Here is an 11268-nt window from a genome sequence, read left to right as displayed (position 1 = left end):
CTCTGATATCTGCCGTTTTCTCACATTGCAGCCTTTTTCAATTGTCCGCTGCTTCGCCATAGTTTCTCCTAGAGACTTCATTCAAACTTTAAAACGTAGATAATTTTGTCGGCTCCAAATGACCCTCGGCACATTTTGATATCTCTTACGGTTTTCGAGCTATGACCATCGAAGGCCGACGTAAGACGCGAACAGCTGCGATAAATTTCCCATAAGAAATGAATGGGGAAATTTCCTCAAATTTCAGCCTTTTTCAATTGTCCGCTGCTCGGCCATACTTTGTCCTAGAGACTTCATTCAAACTTTAAAACGTAGATAATTTTGTCGGCTCGAACACACCCCGTGTCCCTTTCAAAATTTCCCAGGGGGAATTTTCTAGTTATTTTTCATCTTCCTCCAAGTTTTCGTCCTCAAACTCACCCCGCAGCTTTGAGAAAACCCTCGCAAATTATATATCAAAATGTGCGTATTGTTCGGGATCGGTGTGCTATTACTTTTCTCAAATTTATCGCAGTTTTTCGCGTCGTAAGACGCGAAAAACTGCGATAAATTTCCCATAAGAAATGAATGGGACGGGCGAAAAAAACAAGATTGAAATTGGAGTTTTTCAAACATCTGTAGCTCAGGCATACATTCACCGAGAGACTTCATTTCAACTTTAAAATGTAGACCCAAGTCTGGTCTATTGGTGTGTTCATCCACATTTTGATTGGTCCTATAGTTTTTGATCAGTCACTGTTCAATGACAGTGATCGTTTGGCGGGAAATTTTGAGATTATAATGGGTGTGTATTGCGCGGAATGTTCGTGCTAGAGTGCGTGCTAGAGTGGCACAGAGTCTAAAAACGATCTGAAAATCTTCTCTTTTTCTCGTCGCTACGGCCACAAATTACACTCTACACGCATAATTTTGGGATCAGTTTGTAGACAAACTTGTCCTCTTTCGTGTGATGTCCTCGAAAAAGCCGAGAGACTTACTGAATTTAAATAGTGAGACGTTTTGTGCAGCCAGCGCCCTCCTGTTCTCCCATTAAGTCCCATGTTAAAATTCAGAGCTGTTTTGTGAGCAAAGCAGAAATGCCTCCTGTCTTTAGATCGCCATAAAACGAAAAGTTGTTGTGTCAGGAATAAAACGAGGAGATGGCCGGACTCAGGAAGTTCTCGGGAGTCCGATGATCTATAGTACACTCTGATACGAGGTACGGTTCTCTCACCAGAGGATTTAGTTCAGGAGGTTCGCCGAACCCAAATCTCACTGCATACAATACAAACTCCTGTTCTCTGAGTCGCAGAGTCTTTTTAAGTCGACCATTTTGTCATTTTTCTAAAGAATATCTGGACATAAAACACACGTACATCTGGCCCAGACTTGTCCGCATCTCACAGTGTAATCGGTTTTTTGATAGCAGCTACGGTTTTGACACAATCGCAAGTTGTTCGGAAGAAACCGACAGCGAAAAAGCCGCTTTTCAAGGGAGGAGTTTAACAGGTGCAACTGTCATTTACACACACACCGGTCAATAACCCACGCACACACATCTGCAGGACAACAAGCCTGAGAATGATTATCTTAACGAGCTCAGTCAAAACAAGGGCATTGTTTGAAAACAATCTCCACTCCAACAAACAGTTAAACTCAGCTTCACCAAGCGCTTTGCCAAAAAGGTTGAGACAGTAGTCACACAAACACACACACAAAAAGGGCTAACCAACAGCTAAAAAGTGATTAAAAACAGCACGTCAAAACTGAACAGGAACAGGTAAACAGTGGGAGAGGTAGAGAGGTAATTATCAGCAGGTGGGGCAGAAGTTACACAGGCACACACGCACACACACACACACACACACATTCAGACACATATATACTATACACATCTCCATGTAGGAGCTGGTTGGGCTGCTTGTGTAGTTCAAGCAGACACACACACACAAACAGACGAAGACACACACATACGCAGTCACACACAATGACAGATACATAAACACACACTACACAGACAAATGCATAATGAAAACCCCATCCCCCCGCCCCCTTGTTAACACCGTTAGCTCTATTAGCTCTGTTAGCACAGTTAGCTCTGTTAGCGTTAGCGCCGTTAGCTCTATTCGCGCCGTTAGCTGTTAGCTCCGTTAGTGTTAGCTCTGTTAGTGTTAGCTCTGTTAGCTCTGTTAGCATTAACTCCATTCATGCTTATTGATTCAGTTCATTAATTCATGTTAACAGAGACATGAAGCAGAGGAGAGAAGCAGACACAGACAGCTGAGGTGATCAACAGAGACAGACAAGGAGAAAGCCACAGAAACAGACGAAGACACACACATACGCAGTCACACACAACGACAGATACATAAACACACACACACAGACAAATGCATAATGAAAACCCCATCCCCCCGCCCCCTTGTTAACGCCGCTAGCTCTATTAGCTCTGTTAGCACAGTTAGCTCTGGTTGCGTTAGCGCCGTTAGCTCTATTCGCACCGTTAGCTGTTCGCTCCATTAGTGTTAGCTCTGTTAGCTCCGTTAGCCTTAGCTCCATTCATGTTTATTGATTCAGTTCATTAATTCATGTTAACAGAGACATGAAGCAGAGGAGAGAAGCAGACACAGACAGCTGAGGTGATCAACAGAGACAGACAAGGAGAAAGCCACAGAAACACAGCTGAGAGCAATTCATTAATCAGGGACTGACTGCCTCTGATATCTGCCGTTTTCTCACATTGCAGCCTTTTTCAATTGTCCGCTGCTTCGCCATAGTTTCTCCTAGAGACTTCATTCAAACTTTAAAACGTAGATAATTTTGTCGGCTCCAAATGACCCTCGGCACATTTTGATATCTCTTACGGTTTTCGAGCTATGACCATCGAAGGCCGACGTAAGACGCGAACAACTGCGATAAATTTCCCATAAGAAATGAATGGGGAAATTTCCTCAAATTTCAGCCTTTTTCAATTGTCCGCTGCTCGGGCATACTTGGTCCTAGAGACTTCATTCAAACTTTAAAACGTAGATAATTTTGTCGGCTCGAACACACCCCGTGTCCCTTTCAAAATTTCCCAGGGGGAATTTTCTAGTTATTATTTTTCATCTTCCTCCAAGTTTTCGTCCCTTAACTCGCCCCGCAGCTTTGAGAAAACCCTCGCAAATTATATATCAAAACGTGCGTATTGTTCGGGATCGGTGTGCTATTACTTTTCTCAAATTTATCGCAGTTTTTCGCGTCGTAAGACGCGAAAAACTGCGATAAATTTCCCATAAGAAATGAATGGGACGGGCGAAAAAAACAAGATTGAAATTGGAGTTTTTCAAACATCTGTAGCTCAGGCATACATTCACCGAGAGACTTCATTTCAACTTTAAAATGTAGACCCAAGTCTGGTCTATTGGTGTGTTCATCCACATTTTGATTGGTCCTATAGTTTTTGATCAGTCACTGTTCAATGACAGTGATCGTTTGGCGGGAAATTTTGAGATTATAATGGGTGTGTATTGCGCGGAATGTTCGTGCTAGAGTGCGTGCTAGAGTGGCACAGAGTCTAAAAACGATCTGAAAATCTTCTCTTTTTCTCGTCGCTACGGCCACAAATTACACTCTACACGCATAATTTTGGGCTCATTTTGTAGACAAACTTGTCCTCTTTCGTGTGATGTCCTCGAAAAAGCCGAGAGACTTACTGAATTTAAATAGTGAGACGTTTTGTGCAGCCAGCGCCCTCCTGTTCTCCCATTAAGTCCCATGTTAAAATTCAGAGCTGTTTTGTGAGCAAAGCAGAAATGCCTCCTGTCTTTACATCGCCATAAAACGAAAAGTTGTTGTGTCAGGAATAAAACGAGGAGATGGCCGGACTCAGGAAGTTCTCGGGAGTCCGATGATCTATAGTACACTCTGATACGAGGTACGGTTCTCTCACCAGAGGATTTAGTTCAGGAGGTTCGCCGAACCCAAATCTCACTGCATACAATACAAACTCCTGTTCTCTGAGTCGCAGAGTCTTTTTAAGTCGACCATTTTGTCATTTTTCTAAAGAATATCTGGACATAAAACACACGTACATCTGGCCCAGACTTGTCCGCATCTCACAGTGTAATCGGTTTTTTGATAGCAGCTACGGTTTTGACACAATCGCAAGTTGTTCGGAAGAAACCGACAGCGAAAAAGCCGCTTTTCAAGGGAAGAGTTTAACAGGTGCAACTGTCATTTACACACACACCGGTCAATAACCCACGCACACACATCTGCAGGACAACAAGCCTGAGAATGATTATCTTAACGAGCTCAGTCAAAACAAGGGCATTGTTTGAAAACAATCTCCATCCAACAAACAGTTAAACTCAGCTTCACCAAGCGCTTTGCCAAAAAGGTTGAGACAGTAGTCACACAAACACACACACAAGCAGGGCTAACCAACAGCTAAAAAGTGATTAAAAACAAGCACGTCAAAACTGAACAGGAACAGGTAAAAAGTGGGAGAGGTAGAGAGGTAATTATCAGCAGGTGGGGCAGAAGTTACACACGCACACAAACAAACACACACACACACACACATTCAGACACACATATACCAGACACATCTCCATGTAGGAGCTGGTTGGGCTGCTTGTGTAGTTCAAGCAGACACACACACACAAACAGACGAAGACACACACATACGCAGTCACACACAACGACAGATACATAAACACACACACACAGACAAATGCATAATGAAAACCCCATCCCCCCGCCCCCTTGTTAACGCCGTTAGCTCTGTTAGCTCTGTTAGCACAGTTAGCTCTGTTAGCGCTAGCGCCGTTAGCTATATTCGCACCTTTAGCTGTTAGCTCAGTTAGTGTTAGCTCTGTTAGCTCCGTTAGCATTAGCTCCATTCATGTTTATTGATTCAGTTCATTAATTCATGTTAACAGAGACATGAAGCAGAGGAGAGAAGCAGACACAGACAGCTGAGGTGATCAACAGAGACAGACAAGGAGAAAGCCACAGAAACACAGCTGAGAGCAATTCATTAATCAGGGACTGACTGCCTCTGATATCTGCCGTTTTCTCAATTTGCAGCCTTTTTCAATTGTCCGCTGCTTCGCCATAGTTTCTCCTAGAGACTTCATTCAAACTTTAAAACGTAGATAATTTTGTCGGCTCAAAATGACCCTCGGCACATTTTGATATCTCTTACGGTTTTCGAGCTATGACCATCGAAGGCCGACGTAAGACGCGAACAACTGCGATAAATTTCCCATAAGAAATGAATGGGGAAATTTCCTCAAATTTCAGCCTTTTTCAATTGTCCGCTGCTCGGCCATACTTTGTCCTAGAGACTTCATTCAAACTTTAAAACGTAGATAATTTTGTCGGCTCGAACACACCCCGTGTCCCTTTCAAAATTTCCCAGAGGGAATTTTCTAGTTATTATTTTTCATCTTCCTCCAAGTTTTCGTCCTCAAACTCGTCCCACAGCTTTGAGAAAACCCTCGCAAATTATATATCAAAACGTGCGTATTGTTCGGGATCGGTGTGCTATTACTTTTCTCAAATTTATCGCAGTTTTTCGCGTCGTAAGACGCGAAAAACTGCGATAAATTTCCCATAAGAAATGAATGGGACGGGCGAAAAAAACAAGATTGAAATTGGAGTTTTTCAAACATCTGTAGCTCAGGCATACATTCACCGAGAGACTTCATTTCAACTTTAAAATGTAGACCCAAGTCTGGTCTATTGGTGTGTTCATCCACATTTTGATTGGTCCTATAGTTTTTGATCAGTCACTGTTCAATGACAGTGATCGTTTGGCGGGAAATTTTGAGATTATAATGGGTGTGTATTGCGCGGAATGTTCGTGCTAGAGTGCGTGCTAGAGTGGCACAGAGTCTAAAAACGATCTGAAAATCTTCTCTTTTTCTCGTCGCTACGGCCACAAATTACACTCTACACGCATAATTTTGGGCTCATTTTGTAGACAAACTTGTCCTCTTTCGTGTGATGTCCTCGAAAAAGCCGAGAGACTTACTGAATTTAAATAGTGAGACGTTTTGTGCAGCCAGCGCCCTCCTGTTCTCCCATTAAGTCCCATGTTAAAATTCAGAGCTGTTTTGTGAGCAAAGCAGAAATGCCTCCTGTCTTTAGATCGCCATAAAACGAAAAGTTGTTGTGTCAGGAATAAAACGAGGAGATGGCCGGACTCAGGAAGTTCTCGGGAGTCCGATGATCTATAGTACACTCTGATACGAGGTACGGTTCTCTCACCAGAGGATTTAGTTCAGGAGGTTCGCCGAACCCAAATCTCACTGCATACAATACAAACTCCTGTTCTCTGAGTCGCAGAGTCTTTTTAAGTCGACCATTTTGTCATTTTTCTAAAGAATATCTGGACATAAAACACACGTACATCTGGCCCAGACTTGTCCGCATCTCACAGTGTAATCGGTTTTTTGATAGCAGCTACGGTTTTGACACAATCGCAAGTTGTTCGGAAGAAACCGACAGCGAAAAAGCCGCTTTTCAAGGGAGGAGTTTAACAGGTGCAACTGTCATTTACACACACACCGGTCAATAACCCACGCACACACATCTGCAGGACAACAAGCCTGAGAATGATTATCTTAACGAGCTCAGTCAAAACAAGGGCATTGTTTGAAAACAATCTCCGTCCAACAAACAGTTAAACTCAGCTTCACCAAGCGCTTTGCCAAAAAGGTTGAGAAAGTAGTCACACAAACACACACACAAGCAGGGCTAACCAACAGCTAAAAAGTGATTAAAAACAAGCACGTCAAAACTGAACAGGAACAGGTAAAAAGTGGGAGAGGTAGAGAGGTAATTATCAGCAGGTGGGGCAGAAGTTACACACGCACACAAACAAACACACACACACACACACATTCAGACACACATATACCAGACACATCTCCATGTAGGAGCAGGTTGGGCTGCTTGTGTAGTTCAAGCAGACACACACACACAAACAGACGAAGACACACACATACGCAGTCACACACAATGACAGATACATAAACACACACACACAGACAAATGCATAATGAAAACCCCATCCCCCCGCCCCCTTGTTAACGCCGTTATTAGCTCTGTTAGCACAGTTAGCTCTGTTAGCATTAGCGCCGTTAGCTCTATTCGCACCGCTAGCTGTTAGCTCCGTTAGCTCCGTCAGCATTAGCTCCATTCATGTTTATTGATTCAGTTCATTAATTCATGTTAACAGAGACATGAAGCAGAGGAGAGAAGCAGACACAGACAGCTGAGGTGATCAACAGAGACAGACAAGTAGAAAGCCACAGAAACAGACGAAGACACACACATACGCAGTCACACACAACGACAGATACATAAACACACACACACAGACAAATGCATAATGAAAACCCCATCCCCCCGCCCCCTTGTTAACGCTGTTAGCTCTATTAGCTCTGCTAGCACAGTTAGCTCTGTTAGCGCTACCGCCGTTAGCGATATTCGCACCGTTAGCTGTTAGCTCAGTTAGTGTTAGCTCTGTTAGCATTAGCTCCATTCATGTTTATTGATTCAGTTCATTAATTCATGTTAACAGAGACATGAAGCAGAGGAGAGAAGCAGACACAGACAGCTGAGGTGATCAACAGAGACAGACAAGGAGAAAGCCACAGAAACACAGCTGGGAGCAATTCATTAATCAGGGACTGACTGCCTCTGATATCTGCAGTTTTCTCAAATTGCAGCCTTTTTCAATTGTCCGCTGCTTCGCCATAGTTTCTCCTAGAGACTTCATTCAAACTTTAAAACGTAGATAATTTTGTCGGCTCGAACGCACCCCGTGTCCCTTTCAAAATTTCCCAGGGGGAATTTTCTAGTTATATATTATATTACCATTATTTATTAACTTTATATGTTTTTTTTGTTTGCTTCTTGTGCTGCTTTCACACTAATTTCCTTCCTGGGGATATATGTTATCACATTTCATCTTTTTTTAATAACTAATATGTTCTTTTGTAATTTGATTGATTTCACCATTTTTTGGCAACATATGGAATCTCTGTGTTCTGCCGATAATGAACTCATTGAACTGAGCCGATGCCAGAGACAGCGAGACAGGTGATCCAGCAGAAGCCGTAAACATGCTCTCAATCACAGTTAGAGGGCGATAATGGCAGAGGACGGATGAAATGCTGCCACCACTGATCTTGTTGCAGTATGTGCCATTTGGGTGTGATCAACTCTTTGGTATGGACTACCTTAGAGACTGAGGGGGCATTAAAAGAGAGGGAGGGACAGAAAGGGGAAGAAGCAGACAGTCACACAGGACCAGAGGGTAATAAAATCCATCTAACCTATCAGCAATCTTTCCATCAATGGATCTACTGCGTGACAGGGTAAGAGGGGTTTTAACCTGTCATGTCTAATAAAAATCAGCTTAGCCCCCCAAGGCTTCCCTGAAACACCTGGTCTGATCTGCAACTGGGTCAGCAGCTGTCTGTCAGCCTGTCTTTCTGTTTGTTTGTCTGTCATAAAGAACAAAGCAATATAAGTCACCACCCACTGCCTCCGTTACAAATCTCAGGACTCGGTAGGCTCAAAGACATGACTTGCGGTGGGAAAGGCCCAGTTTGGTCAGTGGCTGGTAAGAGAATTACCTCAGGTAACTTTAAGAACAGCTGCTGTCAACCCTGTGGCGTCATGGGTGAACAGTCTGCATGTTCTCATTGCAGCCCAACTCACTTCCATTTCACTGATTACTTCCCCTTCTCTGTTTGAAGGTGTGTTAGTCAGTCAAATCAACTGCTGAAGAGTTTGATTGCAAGAAAAACCTGCAGACTCTCTGTGTTCCATGACTGATTGAGAGATGCTGCACAAAGAGTTCATTTCCTGTCTAAGAAATATATGTGGCAACTACAACCTCAATTCCTTGTCAGTTTGCCTCATCAACTTCATTGACTTTTGTAAATATCTGCTTATTCCAAATTTGACGCAACACATTTCAAACAAGTTGGGCAGGAGCAACAAAAGACTGGGAAAGTTGTGGAATGATCGAAAAACACCTGATTGGAACATTCCACAGGTAAACAGGTTGATTGGTAACAGGTGATAGTATAATGATTGGGTATGAAAGGAGCATCCTGGAAAGGCTCAGTCGTTCACAAGCAAGGATGGAGCGAGGTTCACCACTTCGTGAACACATGATTGTATAAAGGAGATTAATATATGGGCTCAGAAACACTTCCTCAAACTTTTTTATCCACACAGTGCTTTTCGTATCGGGTTGTGTACAGTGCATACACTACATTGTGAATATGGTTTCTCTATAAGTGGTATCAATGGTTCCTGTTTCAATTAAGTAACTCTAAAATACAACATTGATTTCCCTACATAATGTAAACAGAGTTAAAAAAGAACAACAACAAAACATTTGGACATTTTAGTGTATGAGTCTGCATGACAGAGCTGAGAAAGGCAAAAACTGAATTCTTAAATGTCGTTTTAAGACTTTTCTCGACATCTGGCAACAGTCTCCGCTGTGTGTGCTAATCAAATCTACAAATGCAGCTTGTGTTGTTAAAGAAAACATTCTCCTCCTGAGCTGTCTTTCAGAGACATAAAATCTATGAAGACAAAGCTATCGATTTTCTTCGTTGTTTGAATCACTTTTGTACTAGAAGCTCGAGCACTATTTGGACACGATGTATTGATCTGGGAATGAATCCGGTAGCTTCCGATTCTTAGGGCCAAATAACCATCTGACAAACCTCTGGTTGGAAATTTTAGCTCTGTTCTCCATCCTTGGACTGAAATAAACATGAAGCACCAGAGAACATGTACTAGAAAGGTCTTCTGAAGAGTGTTGGTTCATCCTATTTCTTTGCTTTTTAACAGCACAAAATGTGTGGAGTAGACTTGTCTCCTTCTGTTCCTTTCGTCCTTCAGCTCGACACACCGCCTTCACATTTTTGTTCAAACTACAATGAGCAGTGCTCAACAACCTGCCACGTTACATCCTTGTTGAGTTTCAACATGCGACCGATTTTTGTTTGATATAAACTAGCACAGTCTTTTAAGAATGTTTCCTGAACCATATTACAAAATATGGCGCACATGTCTCACACGTCAAAGTGCTGAATGCCAGACAGTTTTATAGCTGTCAAATACTTTTATTTGACATGCAGTCTAGTAATATGACTCTACTTTGCAGCAGCTACTGACTAAGTTGAAGTCTTTTTCCATGAAGACTTTGTTTACACCCTGTATTTGATAATTATGGCTGGGATAAACTGGGACCTTGTTAAGAGCTATGATTACAGCAATTAGCGTTGAACAATAGTAATTATGTTTAATGGCTGTTCGTCGGTCTCTAGGTAACCTGCACAGAGTCCTGTGTTTGGAAGGTAACAGATAAGCTGCAGAAGGTTTGCACATATGAGATATAAGGTGTGCAGGATAATGACTATTGTCTCTATGGGAAACAGGTGGAGGAGGTGGTGGGAGGGTGAGAGGCAGATAGAGGGATGGACATGGTGGAGGGAAAGCGCTCCTTGATGTTCTGACACAAGCTGATTATCTGATACTCTACGTTTCCTGGCCAGGTTCTCTCCTTTGTACCTTTCACCAGTAGGCAATTTGATTTCTGTTTGTTAGCAAAATGACCAAAATGCATCCCCCTTGGAAACCTGCCAACCCCCACTCCCCATCCCCTAGTGGCAGAGAGAGTGCAGGGGCAGAGGGGCTGTTTAGTTGAGTATGCTAGTCTAGTCTGTCTGACTTATTGATCTTTTATCTGACTGAGGTTCGTGCAATTTTGAATCTATGGCCCCGACCACGGCTCTGAAATATCAGCAGCCCAACTGTGCTGTGTATGTGAGAACATGGCGCTGTCCATGGTGCTGAAGTAGAGGGCTGATTTGCAATAGCACCTTTTTCTCTCAGTCCCACCTTACTGTCAGTTTCGTCTTGGATCTATAATATTCTCAAAACTGGACACTATAAATATTCAGTTCTATACTGTGTAGTGGCCTCTACGCTGTATAGACTAGTGTCACTGTCATGATCAAAGTAACACGTAGCAACGTGTAATCCCTGAAGAGCGAGAGGATCACAGAGACACACTGCTGCTTGTGGTATTCCAATAATGTTTCTGTGATCATTCAGTACCGTCTGTACTGCTGAAAATACAGCCCCAGACCAGGTCAGGGTTAGTATTATGTTGGGTTTGGGTTTGGGCCATTCAAAAATGAACAAATCAGACTGCCTCTCACCAACTATGCTCCCATTCCAAAAGAGCGACTTATCCTGGGT

Source organism: Chelmon rostratus, chromosome 3, assembly GCF_017976325.1.
Source record: "Chelmon rostratus isolate fCheRos1 chromosome 3, fCheRos1.pri, whole genome shotgun sequence".
Lineage (NCBI taxonomy): Eukaryota > Metazoa > Chordata > Actinopteri > Chaetodontiformes > Chaetodontidae > Chelmon > Chelmon rostratus.
The sequence above is the reverse complement of the archived record's forward strand: the minus strand, read 5'-3'. Positions refer to the sequence as shown.